This window comes from Impatiens glandulifera, chromosome 9, assembly GCF_907164915.1.
Source record: "Impatiens glandulifera chromosome 9, dImpGla2.1, whole genome shotgun sequence".
In the NCBI taxonomy this organism is placed as follows: domain Eukaryota; kingdom Viridiplantae; phylum Streptophyta; class Magnoliopsida; order Ericales; family Balsaminaceae; genus Impatiens; species Impatiens glandulifera.
This window is the reverse complement of record NC_061870.1, coordinates 4,891,257-4,911,663: the sequence shown is the minus strand read 5'-3', so window position 1 is coordinate 4,911,663 and position 20,407 is coordinate 4,891,257.

Sequence of the window (20,407 nt, the reverse complement as noted above, 5' to 3'; positions counted from 1 at the left end):
GCCACATTCCATGATTGGATGCCTCATGACATGCTATAAATTCAGCGACCATAGTGGAAGAAGCAATGAGTGTTTGTTTAACACTTTTCCATGAGATTGCTCCTCCAGCAAGCATGAAGATATAACCTGAAGTGGATCTCCGACTGTCTTGGCATCCAGCAAAATCCGAATCTGAATATCCAACGATCTCTAGTTGGTTCGATTTCTTATATGTGAGCATGTAGTCTTTAGTTCTTGTCAAATAACGCATAACCCGCTTGACTGCTACCCAGTGATCCATACCAGGGTTACTCAGATATCTGCCTAACATTCTGACAATGTATGCCAAATCTGGTCGAGTACAGACTTGTGCATACATCAAACTTCCTACTGCAGATGCATAAGGAATTTTCTGCATTTCTTTAACTTCAAGATTATTCTTAGGACATTGTTGAAGACAAAATTTGTCTCCTTTAACAACGGGGGTGTTTCCTGATTTACAATCCTGCATGCCATATCTCTTTAGTACATTTTCAATGTAACTCTTTTGTGACAATCCAAGTATACCTCGAGAACGATCTCGATGTATCTGAATTCCTAATACAAAAGAGGCATCACCAAGATCTTTCATTTCAAACTTAGTTGAAAGAAATCTTTTAGTTTCATGCAGTAAGCCTGTATCATTGCTAGCGAGCAATATATCATCAACATATAAAATCAGAAAAATATGTCTGCTCCCACTAAATTTGTGGTATACACAATCATCAATTAAATTACTCTCAAAACCAAATGAGATAAAAATTCATGAAATTTGTGATACCATTGACGAGAAGCTTGTTTGAGACCATATATGGATTTCTTTAGTTTACAACCCATTTTGTTTGGATCTCCCACCACAAAATTTTCTGGTTGGTTCATAAAAATTGTTTCATCAATGTTTCCATTTAGAAACGCAGTCTTAACATCCATTTGGTGTAGCTCAAGATCAAAATGCGCCACTAATGCCATGATCGTCCTAAAAGAGTCCTTTGTCGAAACAGGGGAAAAGGTTTCTGTAAAATCAGTACCTTCCCTCTGAGTGAAACCCTTTGCAACAAGACGTGCTTTATATCTTTCTACATCACCCTTTGAATCCTTTTTGGTTTTAAATATCCATTTACAACCAATAGGTTTCGCACCTTCAGGTAATGAGACTAGATCCCAAACGTCATTATCTTCCATAGACTTAATTTCTTCATTCATGGCAATAATCCATTTATGAGAATTAGAACTATGCATTGCTTGATGTAAGTTGATAGGATCATCTTCAATCATTTCAACGCTATCCTCATGTTCTTGGAGAAATACAATATAGTCATCCGAAATAGCATTTCTCCTTTCTCTCGTGGATCTCCGTAATGGCATTTGTTCTTGAGGTTGTTGAGTTTGTTCTTCAGGAATGTTTACCTCATTTTCAATGGGAAGATTTGTATTATTGTCTTGAAGTTCTGGAATTGCTTCTTGATTAATATCATAAATAAATTCATGATTATCATCAGTAGCAATTATAGGAATTTGAACAAATTCCTCTTCAAATACAAATTCCTTAGTATTTCTCCCCTCAAACTCAATATCCTCAAAGAACACTGCATTTCCCGTCTCAAAAATAGTTCTGTTCGTGGGAACAAAAAACTTATAACCCCTTGATTTCTCAGAATATCCAATAAAGTAACAACTAACTATTTTGGAGTCCAATTTCTTTTCATGAGGCTTATAAGGCCTTGCTTCTGCTGGACATCCCCAAATATGAAAATGCTTTAGGACTGGCTTTTCACCGGTCCAAAGCTCATAAGGAGTTTTAGTTGTTGCTTTAGTTGGAACTCTATTGAGAATATATGCTGCAGTCTTTATTGCTTCTCCCCAGAGAGATTCCGGTAAAGTAGAATGAGAAATCATGCTTCTTACCATATCTTTAAGAGTTCTGTTTCGTCTCTCGGATACACCATTCATGCGAGGAGAACCTGGCATAGTGTATTGAGGTACAATTCCACATTCCTCTAGGAATTTAGCAAATGGTCCTGGACGTTGTTCTCCTGATCCATCATATCGACCATAGTATTCACCACCACGGTCAGATCTGATAACTTTAATTCTTTTACCAAGCTGATTTTCTACTTCAGCTTTGTATGCCTTAAACACGTCCAGTGCTTGGGACTTCTCACTAATGAGATAAAGGTAGCCATATCTTGAATAATCATCTATGAACAAAATAAAATATCGTTGACCATTCCAAGAAGCCGTAGGGAATGGCCCACAAATATCAGTATGAATGAGTTCTAAGACGTCTGTAGTTCTGTTGGCACCCAATTTCCTTACGTTTGTTTGCTTTCCCTTAATACATCCAATACAAACCTCAAAATTGGAAAAATCAAGAGAATCAAGAATTCCATCATTTACAAGCCTTTCAATTCTGTGTTTAGATATATGACCTAAACGCTTGTGCCAAATTGATGCAGAATTTTCAGTTGTTAATTTTCTTTTAGTACCGCGATTACTTGTATGCAAAGTTTCATTATATGAGGCAATTGTATCAAGTAAATATAGATTATCATAAACTGACAAAGAACCATTTGCAATAATATTTGAATTTAAAGAAAGACTAAACTGACCATTTCCAAATGAACAATAATAGCCAAATTTGTCCAAAACAGAAATAGAAACCAAATTCCGTCTAAAAGACGGTACAACAAAAGTGTCTTTCAAATCCAAATAAAAACAAGATCTTAATAATAATCTAAAATTCCCAATAGCCTCAACTTCAACTGATTTACCATTGCCCACAAAAATGAATCTTTCATCATCACTTGGCTTTCGGCAGCTCAGGCAACCCTGCATAGAAACACTAATGTGAGTAGTAGCACCAGAATCTACCCACCAAGTGTGACTCGGTACTGAAGTTAAATTAACCTTAGAGCAAACTAATGTAAGAGATTCACCTTTCTTTGCACGCCATGCGTGATATTTAGTGCAGTCCCTCTTCAAATGTGTGGATTGCCGACAAAAGAAACAACTAAATTCCTCATTTTCTTTAGTTTGTTGTTTCTATTGCACGGGACCACCTGCAGCTTCTTTAGGGTTCTTCCTTTTATTCTTTTTATCTCTAAAATTACTTCCTGAAGCCAAATGAGCACTTTCAGTCCGATCTTGCTTCAATCTCTCTTCTTCTTGCACACAATATGAAATTAACTCATTAAGAGTCCATTTCTCCTTCTGACAGTTATAACTGACCTTAAACTGATTAAATTGTGCAGGAAGAGAGATCAAAACCAAATGCACGAGCAATTCATCAGAAAGCTCTAACTTTAGTGCTTTTAGTTTTGAAGCAAGGTGAGACATTTCCATTATGTACTCCCTTATGTTTCCTTTTCCCTTATACTTCATTGAGGTCAAACTCGCAAGAAGCGTGCTTGTTTCAGCCTTATCGTTTTTTGCAAAACGTTTCTCAATTTCCTCAATGAATTCCTTAGCATTAGTGACTTCAGAGATATCACCCCTAAATGTTTCTGGAATTCCTCGCTTAATGATCATTAGACACATGCGATTTGATCTTTCCCATTTTTCAAGGTCCTGTTTTTCAACAAGGGAACCTTGATCCGTAATAATGGGTCGATCAATCCGAAGCGCAAGGTCTAGATCCAAACACCCGAGGATAATCAAAACATTATCCTTCCAATCCTTAAAGTTATTTCCATTCAGTATAGGAATAGAATTGACATTGGCAGATATTGTAGATGCGGAAGTATTAACTGAAATTAAACAAAAAATACTATGAACACATTTTTCACATCTTGATTAATAAATTCACATTGAGATTTTTTCCATCAAAAAAAAAAATATATCTAGCACAACATTAATATTTAGTCTTTGGACAGAAATATTAACTTGTAAGTGATATTTTGTGCAATGATCAAATACTGACAATAAATCCTGTCAAACAATAATTCTATCTTTGGATTGAATTACTGTTCACATGGAACCGAATAATCGTCACATATTCATCATCACAGGTACTTCTGTAATTCGGCCGACAATATTAATCTATCTTTGGACCGATATAATATCCGCATGAATTACAGACGTACTTATCATTTAAAATCTATATACCAAATCAACATTCACAAGATAGATTACTTTGGTAATATGTTGTTTCAATTAATTAGTTAGAATAATAAACTCCTTAAATCTCAAAAGCCTAATTGAATTTATTAATTAAATTCTTAATTCCTTAAATTCTTAATTATTTTCTTAATATTATTTTATTTACGTCATAATATTATGAAAGAAATAGATATATAACCCGTATATATATTTTAAATATAATTCTTTAAAAAAAATATAATTCTTTAATTTTTTATGTTCCAAATAAATAAATATATATCACATAATAAACATAATAATTAACTATTTTATATATATTCAATAATATATATCGGTTACAGTTTTATGTAAATATATTTAATAATATATATTGGTAAATATATTTAATAATATATATATATTGGTTACATATATTTAATAATATATATATCCTCTTAATTATAGTGATGTGATTTATTTATAATAAAATCTTTATTTATTAAATAAATAATTAAATTTTTGAACTTTTCAAAACTTAATCTTTAATTTATTATTTATTTAAAAAAAAAATTAATAACCAGAATTGCAAACCCCAAAAATCATTCTTCTTCAAATCATCATCTTTAGTACGATATCTGAATTCATGATTTAATCAAAATATGATATTATAAAAAAAAATCTTAATATCAACAAACTAACATAGAGATTGGCTCTGATACCAATTGTAGGAATTTTCTTTAGTCCTAAATTCATGATTCTAAACAAATACATATTAGATTTCTTTTCTTTCAGGCTTTAATCTATAATCTTATAGATCGATAATATCTAACATGAATGAATCACAATCCTAATACATAAATTTCTCTATGTCCATAAGTTGATTAAACAAGCGGAAGCGTACCTGAATTCATGATGAAGATCTTTGAGTACCTGAATTCATGATGAAGATCTTTGAGTTTGGGTTTGCTCTTCCCTTCCGATTCTACAAGCGGTTTTCTCCCTTCTTCTCTCTTACGATGGAGGTTAATGAGAAAATGAAAACTGACGACTTGTGAATCGGGAAACCACAACCCTTTTATATTTATTTATTTATTTATTATTTAACCATCATAAATAATAAATAAATTGACGGTTTCTACACATAACCGTTCCGTACTATTAATTATATTAATTATGTGACTTATTCAATAAAAAATAAAAAATACTTAATGATCACTTTATTTTTATTGAATTCCAAATAAAAAAAGTAGCCCAAACACATTATTTATATTTACTAGTCCAATAAATCCAACATAACAAGACAAGTTGAAATCCAAGTTATAAAAACATAGCGACACAATTAGAAACGTTAATACAAATTTTTTTAACAATATAACTGTAGAAAATGCAATGCAGCAGAAAAATCAAATGAACTATTTCGTATTACATAAGTTGAGTTAAGTAAAAACTGGGCATGTGATTCACCGAAAAGCATAAAGGATTCCAATGAGTTAAGGAAATACATTAATTGTTGACATTTCAAATAAATATAAATTGTGTGTCATATCACTATATATATATATATATATATAATTTTACTTTACAAGGAACATTTAAAATATCCTCTATATTCTTTTTCATCTTTAAAAGAAAATTGAAAATATTTTTTATATTCTTTTTTAATTTTATACCGCCACTAGGTGTTCAGAAAGAGTGATATGAAACCAAAATATTATGGATTCAGAACTATTAGTGTCACGTGGATTCAGAAATATTAGTGTGACGTTAGTTCTACTTATTTCAACAAAATAAAAATTAGTTTTATAATTTATGTATGTTTAAAAAAAGAAATATTACATGTAATCTACCTAGTTAAAATTGAGCCTTCCTAGTTATATATTACTATTATTTCTATATAAAATTTATTTTTTAAATAATAATAAATAAATTATACCTACAAAAATTACATAAAATATTTATTTATATAAATAATATAAAATTATTTTATTTTGTTAAAATTGTAAAATCTAAATGATTTATAAACTTGTGATATCATAAAATTCTAAATACAAAATTCTAAAAGTTTAACTAGTTTAAAAAAAAAAACTAAAATAGTTAAATTCCTTTATAATTTTAAAATTTTAAAATTGTAATAGTTAAATTAAGAATTTAAATAAATTTTGCTTTACCTCCTTAAAATTTAAGGGTAATTAGAATTGATATTAAAATATAATTAATTCATATGTTTAGGAAACTATAAAATTATAATTTAATTTCAATTTTTTGTTCATACAAAAATATAAAAAAAAAATAATTTTAATATATATTATTTATTTTATTTAAATATTAATTTGTCACAAATAACTTAATGTTCATAATATTTTTTTATGTTACAATTTTTATTAAAAAAAATGTTGGTTCAACGTGTTAACTTTATATATTAAAATTAAAAATATCGATTCAACATTTTAACTTCCTAAATTCAAAAAACAAAATATAGGTTCAACATATAACTTTTTAAGTTAAAATATATATGTAAGCACTAAAATTATATATTTTCAATTTATACATTTAAAAAATAATTACTTTGATTTATTTTTGAATAAATATTTTTGATTTTATTTATTAAAAAATAATCAAAGTAATTATTTTTTAAATGTATAAATTGGATACGTAGAATTTTAGTGCATACCGAGTGCTCCTCTCGAATCAAGTTTAATTATAACAAATCGTTTTTGAAAATATGATTTTTCGAGTATATGACATCTAACACTAAGTTTTTCTTATCTAATTTATATCATTAAGGGTAATGGAAAGAGATAACATATAGTCTGATGATGTTGGAGTGACCCGATGTTGTTGTATGTAGCATTCGTCGAGGTCTTCCAAGCATTAATCAGGGATCTTTCCTTGGTAATTATCCTAACAAGGATAGTTTTTTAATCATGTTTCATAGATCTTAACAAAGTATCCAAAAAATCTATAGGATAATGATAAAGAGATAATCATAGGCATTTCTTGAAGAATCAACTCCTATTAAGTATGAATATTAACCGATTATGGTCATTGTCACTCAATGAGACATAAAGGAGGACATGGAAAATTTAATAATTCCTCGTATGGTTTATTAAAAAGTAATATCTTAGAATGATAATATTTATATGATCGTAGGACTATCAACATTGGTTTTTAGTGAAAGTTGGTGAACTTGTCACAAAGGTTACTAATAAGTAACACATATAGTGATCATGTAAGAATTTATCAACATACTATCAATAGAGAGGTTTTTCCGTGGGAGTGAACAAACTTGCAACAATGGTTACCAACATGTAATGTTTAAGGTGATCATATATAAATGATCGCGGTACTATCAATATATAGGTCTTTGTGATTGTGAATTAATAAAAGTAACTAATGAAAAATAGGATTTTGATTGAATACTTATGAAGGGATAGGGTTTTATATACCTATCGAGAGATGAAGTTTGGGTACCTACCTATCGAGAGTTAGGTTTGGGTACCTATCAAGAGATATGGTTTTGGTACCTATCGAGAGATAGGGTTTTGGTACCTATCGAAAGGATTTGGATTTCATCATGTACGTATGATCTCGAATACCTATCGAGAGATAGGGATTTGGTACCTATCGAGACATAGGTTTTGGGTTGGATCATGTACGTATGATATATGATATATATCGAGAGATAGGATCTTGACACCCATCGATAGATAGGGTTTTGTTACCTATCGAGAAATTTGGTTTTAATACCTATTAGGAGATAGTGTTTTGGTACCTAGAGATATATCGGATTATAATGAATCATGTACGTATAATATCGGATACCTATCGAGAGATAGGGTTTTGACACCTATTTAGAGATAGGGTTTGAGTACCTATCGAGAGATATGGTTTTGGTACCTATCGAGACATAGGATTTTGGTACCTATCAAGATATAAGATTTTGGTACCTATCGACATCAAAAAGTTTGGATACCTATCGATAGATAGGGTTTGACTAGATCATGTATGAATGATGTCGGTACTTGTCAACAGACAAGTTTTGATAACTATCGACAGATAGAGTTTTAGCAGATCATGTACAAATGACCTCTATACTTGTTAACATACAAGGTTTGATACCAATGGACATATAGGTTTGAAAAGATCCTATACTAATGATTTCTATACTTATCAACAAACAAGGTTTGATATTTATCGACATATAGTGTTTTGGCGGATCATGTATGAATGATATCGATACTTATTAAAAAACATGGTTTCATACCTATCGACATATAGGGTTTGACCGGATCATGTTCGAATGATCTCGGTACTAATCAACAGACATGGTTTAATACCTATCCACATATAAGATTTTGGGGTATCATGTACAAATTATCTTTGGTACTTGTGAACAGGCAATGTTTGATACCTATTGACAAATAAGGTTTGAACGGATCATGTACGAATGATCTCGGTACTTATCAACAGACAATATTTGATACCTATCGACATATAAGGTTTTGACGAATCATTTACAAATGATCTTTAGTACTAATATTTTTTGGGAAACGGTTTATCACCATTTCATTAAAAAGACCAAAAAGTGGGAGGGTCAAGAATCAAAACTAGACAAACCCTAGTTTTGATTATAAGATGACAAACAAACGACCCTTAGAGTTTCTAAATGGTAGCACTCAAACAACAATACAAACAAAGATTACAATTAACGTTCCCAATCTTTCATGTTATTTCCATAATCGCCTTGTAGGTCATGTTGTTTTCTTCCACGTCCCTTTCCTCGCTCAAACTTCACGAAAAACGATTGAAATGTAGCAGATAATGATACTTGGCTGCTCCCATTGTTATGCCTACCTTTATATGAAACTGTACTGATCTGATAAAAGGAATTATTTTTAAGAATTTCAAGGTTTTTATTAATGCTTTTTTCTACTTTAGTTTTGTAGGTTTGAGAATCAACAACCCTAGTTTCTTCCTCACTCTTCTCCTTTGTTATTTGTTTGCTTTATTCTTTTGATTGTTCCTCTTCATTGTCTTCAGATTGAACTTCTTCAGTATCATCTATTTTTTTCAATTTAATTTCTTTCTTTCTTGCTTTCTTATCTGCATTTTCCCTATTTTTGTCTTCTTTATCATTGTCATCGACTTCCACAATATGCTCTTCTATTCTTGATTCTTCCGTTTCATTTTCCTGTTTTTCCGCCTACTAGACATTTAGGATTTTATGCTCTTTCTCAATTGCTTTTTTCACATTTAGTACTAGTATGTTGGAAAGTATTGTAGAAAATAAATCTATTTTACCTCCATTCATATGATATTTCCATGATTGTGGGTTTCCCTTCCTATCAACAATTTCATGTTCTTTTGTAGTGTACTTTGAGGATGCACTTTAAGGTTCTCTCCTCCCTCTATAATTGGATTCATATATAATAGTTTCCCCAATAAACTAGCAAAGTGAATCAGATCTTCTACATTATATATGTGTGCTGGGATATTCCTAATTTGAACCATATTTTGGTTATTTCCTTTGGCTTACTTTGAAAGCTCAATTTGTTTATACCATCTCTCCAACTTCATACAGTTGGATACCATATAAGTATCCTCAATTTTCATAATATCATCTAAGTTTGTTCCTATTTGAATTGCAAAAAATAGATGTCATGAATGTTTGTAGAAACTTTCTTCTCTAATCCCTTTTACTCCAATTGTTTCATTAGTGATTCCTTAGTGACAGAGAAAGATACACAGTTCTTTCATATATAGTTCCCAACAATTACATTTTCACATTATTTAACGCATTTCTTCTCCACTTCGGTGGGCAATTTAAATTCAAAAGGAGAGTTTAGAATCTCAACTTTTATTTTAAACTCACCCAAGTATATTTGACATTTGTATGCATGATCCTCTACTTTCTTTTTTATATTATTTTTCGAAACTTCATTTACCTTCCAGTTGAATTGTTTCTGATAATATAGGTATTTGATTTTGGGGACTTTATTAGTTCTCTCATTGTTTTCATTGACATTTTTACTATCTATTCATACTCTTCATTCTTCAGTAGGTTCCAATCTTCAAGATAGTGTATATATTTAATTGGACGGTTATTTGCTGTATTTTCTCTTTGTTGAGCACAATCTCTCCTTTCTTTGGATGCATCAGTAGCTTTTTAATTTGATTTTTAAGTCCTAAGAGATTTGCTATTTCATTATACCCAACCTTTCATATTCATTCATTTTTTTCCTTGTTTTCCTACTACATTTTTTTCAAAATTTTTATCAGCAATTGGTTCCTTACCTTTGTTGCATTCCTATTTTTCTAGATAATTTCTTTACCAATCCTATCAATTTCATTTTTAGTTGCCTCCCTTAAACCTTCCATCACAAATTATTTGACGTCCTTATTCTTATTGTTTTTCTTTCTTCCCATTTTATTGAAGAACAAAACACAACAACAAAGCTTATCAAATAAAAAATAGGATACACCATAAACCCTAACTATTACAAAACATGGTAATCTAGAAACCCTAACCTTTCAATCAAGCTTTGCAGATGAATGACCGACCTAGTTATTAGAGTCGATATCGTGTCATTTGCACCGATCGTGCACACACTCTTGATTTGATAAATGACCCTAAGAGACTAGAAACTGCGACCACAACAAGCGAATCGCGGCCTTGATATCATATAGATCGTGCCGTTCTTTCTGTTCGTGCCGATCATGACGATCCTGTTTTCATGATGAGAGAATTTATTGTCATCTCTAGTACTTATTGATAGGTAGGGTTTGTAAACCTATTGATAGATAGGGTTTTGACAGATCATGTACAAATGATCGCGATACATGTCAACATAAAATATTTTTGGATACTAAAAGCCCTAAAAAAACCTTTTGTTTCGGTTTCTATGAAAAGCTCGAGATTCGAGAATTTCAACCTCGATTTGCGTGTCATGAATTTTCTTTTAAAATAAAACATTATTTTTAAAAGATTTTTAATGATCCCTAACAATTTTTGAAATTTATTAAAAAAATTAATTTGGGGTTCAATTTTAAGTAATCCCGGGATTTATGGTAATCAAAATACAATTTGATTTTTTAGAAATCCGTTAGAATTAATTAAACATAATTAATTTAAAAGATTATTTAATTTAAAACAGAGTTGTCAATTGATTTTTAAAAATCAATAAAAATGACATACGTATACAAACGTGTTGGCCATAGTTTATTTTCGTTCATAATTTGATGATACTCGAGAAAAGTCTTTCTTGCTTCATCCTCTATACCCATCAACAAATAATCTCCGGTACTCATCAACAAATAAGGTTTGGATACCTATCGACATATAGGGTTTTAACAGAATCTTGTAAAATGTCTCGTACCTATCGACATTTAGATTTTGGTGGATCACAAATGATCTCTAGTACTTATCAACAGATAAGGTTTGGATAGATATCGACATATAGAGTTTTAACAGAATCATGTAAAAACGATGTCTTGTACTTATCGAAAGATAGGGTTTTGGTGGATCATGTACAAACGATATCTGATACTTATCAAGTGATAATGTTTGGACACCTATCGGCATATAGATTTTTGACAAAATCGTGTAAAAACGATGTTTCATACCTATCCAAAAATAAGGTTTTGGTGACTCGATTTGTTTATGTGATTTTGTAGTATCGGACTTGGCTCTTGCCTTTTATGTGAATATTTAACCATAATCCTTTTACCTTTCTTTTCCCAAAATAACTTTCTCAACTAGTTGAAATACGTCAATCGGTGGTTTCAAACTTTATTTATGAAAGTTTCAAAAAAGCTCGAGATTTGAGAAATTTCAACCTCAGTTTGAGTGTCAAGAATCTTTTTAAACTAAAACATTATTTTAAAATATTTTAAATAATTTCTGACAACTTTAAATTAATTATAAAATAATTAATTTGGGTTCAAATTTAAATAATTTTCAGATTTGTTATAATCAAATTAAAATTAGATTTTTTAAAAATATGTGTTTAAATTAATTTAAAAGATTATTTATTTGAAACAGATTAACCAATTGATTTTTAAAAATCAATAAAAAGTGTACGTGTACAAACATATTTTTCACTAGAGTTTTGTTTAGTTCAAAATTTCGTGATACTCGGGAAAGGGCTTTCGCGCTTCATCCTCTATACCCGTTTTTAAAATGGTCTCTATTTTATAAAGTCTTGGTTTTTAAAAATTGAATGTATAACGATTTATTTAACCAATTATTCTTTCGGTCCTAGAAATGCACATGTTTCTTTATATTTAAAAATTATAACAAAAATATTTAAATGCTAGTACATATTACTAATGACGTTGACTAGGGAGGAAAATACTTGAAGAACATCTGTATTTAAAGGCATTAGGGTTTAAACATAAATCCTTGCAAGCCTCTATCAAAATATTTTTATGGAAAATATTTCAAAAATAATTTTCTATTTATTTGGGATTTTTATAAAATGGTTCTAAGTCATAAAATTATAAAATTATTTTTGGAAATTGAAAAATGCAATCAAACAGGCCCTAGGACCGGTGTCCTCGATCCTAGGTATGTTTTCATCGGTCGGGGGTTAAGACCCTCGGTCTAGGATCAGGAATTCCTCAGTTGTGATCAGGATTCTTGGTCGGTGTGCGAAAGTCCTTCGGTCGAGGTGTAAATGCCAAGGGCTTGGGTAGCTTCACAAAGCTCCCAAGAACATCATGAATATCATCTCAAGATTCTGTTCAACCTGAATGATGTTTTTTTTTCATTAAAATAGTTTAGAGACCAAAATTAGGTGTTTGGTTTTAAGTTGTAATGAAGTGTATGGAGCTTGCAAATAGCTTACTTTTCATATGATTGATTAGTACCAAAACATGAATACTGACTTTTCATTTGGACTAATTCAAGAACTTAAAATTTTTATTTATTTTTAAAATTTTAATTTTGATCAAACATGATCGGGATAGATCAAACATGATCCAAATAGGTGCCCAAATTCATTAGAGATATATTAGAAAGCTTTCTGAGATGTTGTTCTTGAGGATTAGCTCAAGAACAGAAAACATAATTTTTTGATTTTTCCAAATTCAAATTTGAAATTTTTTCGTTTTAGATTGATTTAATGATTCTAGCTTTCATAGAAAGATTATAAATGATTTTTAAATCGATTTTTAATCAATAACTCTAACAACCAGGCAGTATGCAAACTTATGAAAAATGAAATATACAAATATCAATTTCAAACTGGAAGATTGAATTAAAGGATGATTTGAAGCATATCAAGGATTGGAGATCACTCCTTAGACATTAGAAAAGATTTTGAGATGCATGGATCTAAGCTTTAAAGTCTGGAAAAAAATTTAAAAAATCTAGAAGCTTTGATCTTCAATGGTGGTTTTCTTATAAATTCCGTTTTGAGGCTTGAGATGAGATCTCTTAGATTCAGAATTATCAAGGGAGGCTATTTATAGCCTCATGAAGTTAGTTGATCAACAAAGTTGGCTTGAATTAATCCAAATTCACATATGGTGTTTTGGCTGTTCTTTCGACTAGTTACCGATATAGGTCATAATCATGATCCTAGATGTAGCGGAAATTATCACCATAGTAAGGAAATTGTTTCATTTTTCGAATGGAGTCAAATTATCCAGAAATGAATGAGTTCTATCTTTGAAAAGTCAAAGATGGTTACTACTCTTATTCTCCCGGTGTCGCATTGAAGACAACGATCTAGGGACGAAATGATATCTTTTCTGGCGAACAACAGACGCAGAACGTTCTGTTAGTGTTTTGTTAGTACGCGGGTATTCAGTTTGTATTGGAAGACACGTTGGAGTGGCCATTTGGTGATCTACTACTTTGCGTGCACGTCATCTTATACTGCAACGAGCGACGCATGCTGCTCATGGGCGTGGGATGAGAATTCATCACTCATCCGAAGGCCACGGTTTTGTTGTAGCGATCCTTCTTGATTTCGACTACACCCGATTGTGATTTTTTTAAAACCTTAAGGGTTTATTTGAAATTATTTTTTTCACACTTTTGGCTTTGTTTTTAAATCTGAAAATAAATATGACAATTATTTTTGCAATTTGTTTTATTTTTGTATATTATTGGGTTTAATAAATATTTTATTTGGGATAAAATGGATACAACATTTATATTAAATTATTTATTTCAATATTTTTGATTTTTCTAAAATTAATTTGTGATAAAATGGGTACAGCATTTATCCCAAATTATTTTATTTATTTATTTGGCCATTATCTTTAATTAATTTAAGATTTAATTATTACAATAATTAATCCAATTAATTGTTTGATTAGGTTTGACCTTGAGGTTAATTATTTTGATTTATTTATTCAAAAATAATCAAAATAATTATTTTTAATTTTATAAATTGGGTATGTAGATTTTTCCAATGTATTTAGATATGGTTGGTAACTTGATGCCTAGTGAAATGACTGATCTTTCAGCAGTTTTCATGACATCTTTCCAATTATATGCTCATCAATGCATTTGCCCTTAGCTATCTTGTTCAATTGTGCTTGCATTTCTGCATGCATGGCATGAACTTGATTCATTTGGCGTTCATATTTCGTTGATGGTGGTTGTTTAGTCACCAGAATATGTATTTCTTGTGGTCCCATGGGGTTGAGTTCATCCTCGTGTGTCCCGTGTTGTGCTAGGTCTGGTCAAAATCTTCTTTGGGGTCCTCATAATAAGAAACTTCCTCCTGAGTTCGAGGACTTGTAAGATGGGGATTGATGGGAGTGAACATAGCCGACATATTTTGGGATGTGGATGGTATTTGCCGATTAGCTAAAAAACTCGTGATCAACACAAGTTGTTCTGTCACATGTTGTTGAGCTTCCTTCATTTCCCTAAATTCGGTTTTAGAGATCATTTCAGGTGTCGTTGTTTCCTCGGCCATCTCATGGCGGATAAAGTGTACGGTTTTCGAATCTCGCTTTTTAGGGGTCGTATTGGCTGCTACAGTCGTGGACTGTGAAGAAGAGAAAGGCGTGAGGGTTTGCAGTTGTAACATAAGTACAATGCAATGCATATGCATGTAAAATGAATCCTAGGGAATAAACATCTCCATGTGATTAAGAAGTTAAAGACATACGAGTTATTATAACACCCGCTGAGCTTGTTACATACATATCTCTCTTGTTTACATTTAGAGAGAGTCTAAATAGGAAAAAGTGATGACAAAGGCTATAAGTTTTAAGTCTTACTCTAGCCTATTCCTACCTTGGAAGTTTTATCCTCTTCATTCTTTTTGACATGCTCATATTCTTCGAGAATTAATATCAATTAATTATTCCGCTACTTTGGGTGGCCAATTGGGGGGGGGGGAGGGCGTAGTGATACTTTTGCAAGTAACTGACGTAGGTCTTATGATAATTCGACATGTCTAAGGAAATAGCATTCCCCGTATAAGGAGGCCAAAAGTCTCGACCAAATTGCTTAAACAAAGCGTGAGTGTAATAAGATGTGACCCACTCTAATCCCATGAGTGTGATCATTGACTCATTATCCATCATGTAAGCCATCTTTTTAATGTGATACCACAAAAGTAATTCTTTGATTCATCATCATTGTCTACGAGAGGTTCAAGTGCAACTTTCCTCATTTTTCGGTATTAAAGAGTAGAGGATATGACGTCGCTGGGGCATATTGGCGGCAAGCATCCGAGTTTATCGTTTAGCAGATTTAGAGATCTATAAGTGAACCTCTTTAGCTCATGGTGGAGGTTAAGTATGAGTCATTTAACTCCATTAGCGTCTCAACTAGAATGATACCCAAGGGGTCTTTGTTTCCCCTATGCATGTGGTATGCTACCTCCATGATTTTGGAGGAAGGCTTGTCATCCGGTGGATCCAAGAAGAAGTGGGTTAGTAAAACCGTTACTATCATCATGAAGGAGCCCAAGGTTAAGGGGATTTCACCATTTCTGACTTTCATTTTCGTCCATTTTGGAAGTCAATGACGTTCTTTTTGTGGATATCTCGCATGTTGTTTTGGTGTATCCGTATTCCTCATGTGTTGGGATCGGTGTTATCAATAAAGACTAGGGTCTGACATTGTGGACAATTTATGATAAATGATTCGATAATAATTCTGTGAGGGATTAATATCTATTTCTATTCTTCGCAAATACTCTTGAAACGAAATCAAGTGCGGAATTGTTTATTGGATTTGAAGTTTTAGACAACTGAATGCAAATGGAAGAAAGTAAAGAACACGAGGAGTTTTATGGATGGTCGGAGATAAACTCCTACGTCACCCCTTCTTCCACAACCGAAAGGATATCCACTAAAGACTTTAAATCAGATACAACTCACGTAGCTAGCTAACTCTTTGTTGAATAGAACAACCTATGTTCAACTTACAACACTTGAGGGTTCTCACGGAGAAAATAGTATGCAATTACAATATGATCACAACTAGACAGATAGTAAGTGATTCTCGTGTATTTTGAGCAGTTGTTAGTTTATTTATTAGTGTGAATTTCGATCAGATAGATAGTCAATCAGTTCTTCAATCAGTTGGATGGTTCGACAGTTGTCCTTGAGCTTCTATTTATGGTGGAAGTACACCAACGGTCGAATATTCTTTGAAGACACATGGCATGTGTTCGTTGGACGGCCTCCTATAGTACGAGAGTACAACAGACTCTGAGTATTTGGATCGTGGCCGTACCGAACAGGTAGTGAGCCGAGTATCCTCTAATCTTGTCTTGTATTGGGAATATATTTGAAAGATATCCGCGTACATGACATTCATTAATTTGATAGAATTACATGGCTTGTCAGACTACTGAAGACAGGAGCAACAAACAAATGACAAAACGTGGTTAGACAAACGTTATCTTCAGACGGCTACTAAAGGAAGGAATCAGACGTTTACCTTTAAATCGCGTCTAAAGGAATTAGACGTCCTCGTCTAACTACGCATCCCTTTAGACAACGTCTAAAGGAGTTAGACGTCCTCGTCTAATTACACATCCCTTTAGACCACGTCTAAAGGAGTTAGACGTTCTCGTCTAACTACGCTTCCCTTTAGACTACTTCTAAAGGAGTTAAAGTCCTCGTCTAACTACGCTTCCCTTAAGAACGCGTCTAAAGAAGTTAGACGTCCTCGTCTAACTACGCTTTCCTTTAGACCACGTCTAAAGGAGTTAGATGTGCTCGTTTAACTATGATTCCCTTTAGACCGCATCTAAAGGAGTTAGGCTACCTCGTCTAACTATGTTTACCTTTAGACCTCTTCTAAGGGAATTAGACGTCCTCGTCTAACTACGCTTCCCTTTAGACCGCGTCTAAAGGAGTTAAACTACCTCGTCTAACTACGTTTCCCTGTAGACCACGTCTAAAGGAGTTAGACTTCGTCGTCTAACTACGCTTCCCTTTACACCGCATCTAAAGTAGTTAGATGTCCTTGTCTAACTACACTTCCCTTTAGACCGCGTCTAAAGGAGTTAGACGTCCTCGTTTAACTACGCTTACCTTTAGACTATGTCTAAAGGAGTTAGACTACTTCGTCTAACTACGAAAGATGTCTAAGATAGCCTTCTTCAGATCGTGTCTGAAGTTGCAAAGTCTTTTAGATTTGTGCCTACATAAAACAAATTGACAACTCAGTCTTATCAAACTACATTATCAAAACTATGTTCAAAACCATAAAATTCGTTTGTATTATTTTAAAGTTAATTAAACTATTTCTTTCTTGATTAATTTTTTCTTTTCTTTGTTTTAAAATTTCCCAACAATTTCCCCCTTTTTGATGATGTTAAAACTAAGTAACATCAATTAAGTTGAGAATGCTAATCTAAACGATTATGAACTCAGTAATTTAACCAAAGTATTCAGACATAGTTAAGGATACATAACACAAGATAATAGATTTAAGATCCTTCCCTTTTAACTATTGGATCTAGACTTTGAAGAATCGATTCCCTAGTTAGAACGTTTTGTATCCGATCCTTTTTTCGATTACCGCCATCTTTGCCTTTATCTCCTCCACGACCGTGGCCACCTCTATCAGATTGACAACTGCCTCTACCACCTTGAGTTCCATGAGCGGAGCTTGACCCCCCTATATTTCTTCCTTCCTCTTTTTTAATATTATTAGGGTTGGCGACAATAAGAGCTCTTTCTTTTACTGTTGCAGCTTCAACATCCTTGTCAGCCTGGAAACGCCTTGTAACAGTCTCTACTTGCTATATACATCCGGCTTCTGTAGTTCTTAGTGCATTAGAAACCTCCAATACTTGATTGTGAACATGTTCAATAAAGGACCTTGTCTCGTGGTGAAGCTCTAGATTGATGTTCTTCGATTCAACGTGAAAATTAGAATATCGTTTGTGCAAATTCTTTTATATCTTCTTGTATTGAGTGTGAAGAAAATTTACTTCATATGTATTTCTCATAAGATTATTGTCTTTGACTTTTTGAGCAGCAACCATGGAAGAGGCAAATTCTTTATTCATTGCGGATCCTTTTTCAAGGTTTTACAGTCTGGATGACATATCCATAATTTAATGCTGCATAGCGCCCAACTCATCCATAATAGTTGTGCGAAACTAGCATATCCGAGAGAAGCTTCCTTCGACGAAGGAGGAGTAGAGGATACAACGTGCGAGTGTGCTAGAAAGAAGCGGATAGGATTGACATTCAAATTTACCTGTATTGATTGCTCTGGTTCCTTATCCTAGATGGGTTCTAAGGGAGCATTCATAGTCCTAGAGTCATTTATGACATATTGAGACTCACCATCTAGCTGATTGACAAAACTTGAAATGTCCCCAATTTGAAGAGGAACTTCATGAAAATATTCATGAAGAGAACCGACTATCCTCACATGAGATAAATGAAGAGTGATTGGAGGAGAGGACATACTTTCTTCGGATGAGGAAGCGGACTTAGCCTTTTCAGATTCTATAGCTCTTTGAGAACGAAAACGTTCCCCCTCAACAGACGTAGTGTTCTCTTGATCAGACGGCGTCAAGGGTTCCCCCTCAACTTGTGAAGTCAATTCCTGTTTAGAAGGATTTGAGGGTTCCCCCTCAACTGATTGCGACTTTCTTTGTTCAGACGTCGAGGGAACTTCGGACATTTCTTTTTGAGCGATAGGTGTCTGCTCAGTGTCAAAGGAAGGTATTTCCTCCTCTTCGAGGATTGAAGAGTTTAGTTTAACTTCAGACGATGACGGTGTCTACTCAGCTCTGGATAAAGGACGACGTTCACCATAGGGATACAAAATGTCATCAAAGAAAATGATTGGCTCCTCCTCATCTTGGTAGTTGGTCTCTTCTGCAGATGATTCGTGTCGAAAGTTATCAAATCTAGACGATCATGTACCGTGAACGTGTTAGAGGACAATAGAGTAATAGGTCTCCATGAGCAAGTCGAGGTGTTTAAGAGCCTTTTTCTATGAATTAGCATCCTTTTCAAGGGGGTTCAAGTTTGCTTTCCTTGCCTCGAGCCTAGGAAAAGAGCATGCCCCCATCGCATTTGCCACAATGGATTCTCTCCTTTTAAGCGCTTCGTGTACACTTGTTGTTTTTGCCCATTTGAGAATGCGCTTCTCCATTTTCACCAATTCTTTCCATTCTGTTACAATCTTCTTTCTAGAGATGATTTCATCTTATTGTGAAAAGAGTTTGTGACTCTTCCAGGTGTCGAAAGCTTCAATCTTCTCAGCAACTTTTACCTCAACATTCTCCATGATGAGGTCGAAGATTAAGTTGGCTTCTGTTAGGTTTTCCGAAACATCCTCAGCAACATATTTTCCTTTCTTGGAACTTCGGCTGGTTTGTGAGTAGGGACTGGTTCTTTGAAAAGAAATTTCTTGAACCCCTTTTATTGCTCTTAATATTTCGAATGGAGAGGGAGCTTTTTGAAACGCACCTTCTAGAAGCTCAGTTACAGTTCTAGTTGCTTTCTGAACATGCGATTCTTTGATTATCTCAGCAATGAACATCGCAACATCCGTCTGAATGAGTGCTTGTTCGTTAGTAACAACAGTAGTAGACGTAGGAACTTGAGCCATTTGGCATTCATATTTCGTTTATGGTGGTTGTTTAGCCACCGGAATATGTATTTCTTGTGGTCTCATGGGGTTGAGTTCATCCTCGTGTGTCCTGTGTTGTGCTAGTGTGGTCTGGTCGAAATCTTTTTTGGGGTCCTCATAGTAAGAAACTTCCTCTTAAGTTCGAGGACTTGTAAGATGGGGATTGATGGGAGTGAACATAGCCGAAATATTTTGGGATGGGGATGGTATTTACTGATTAGCTAAAGAACT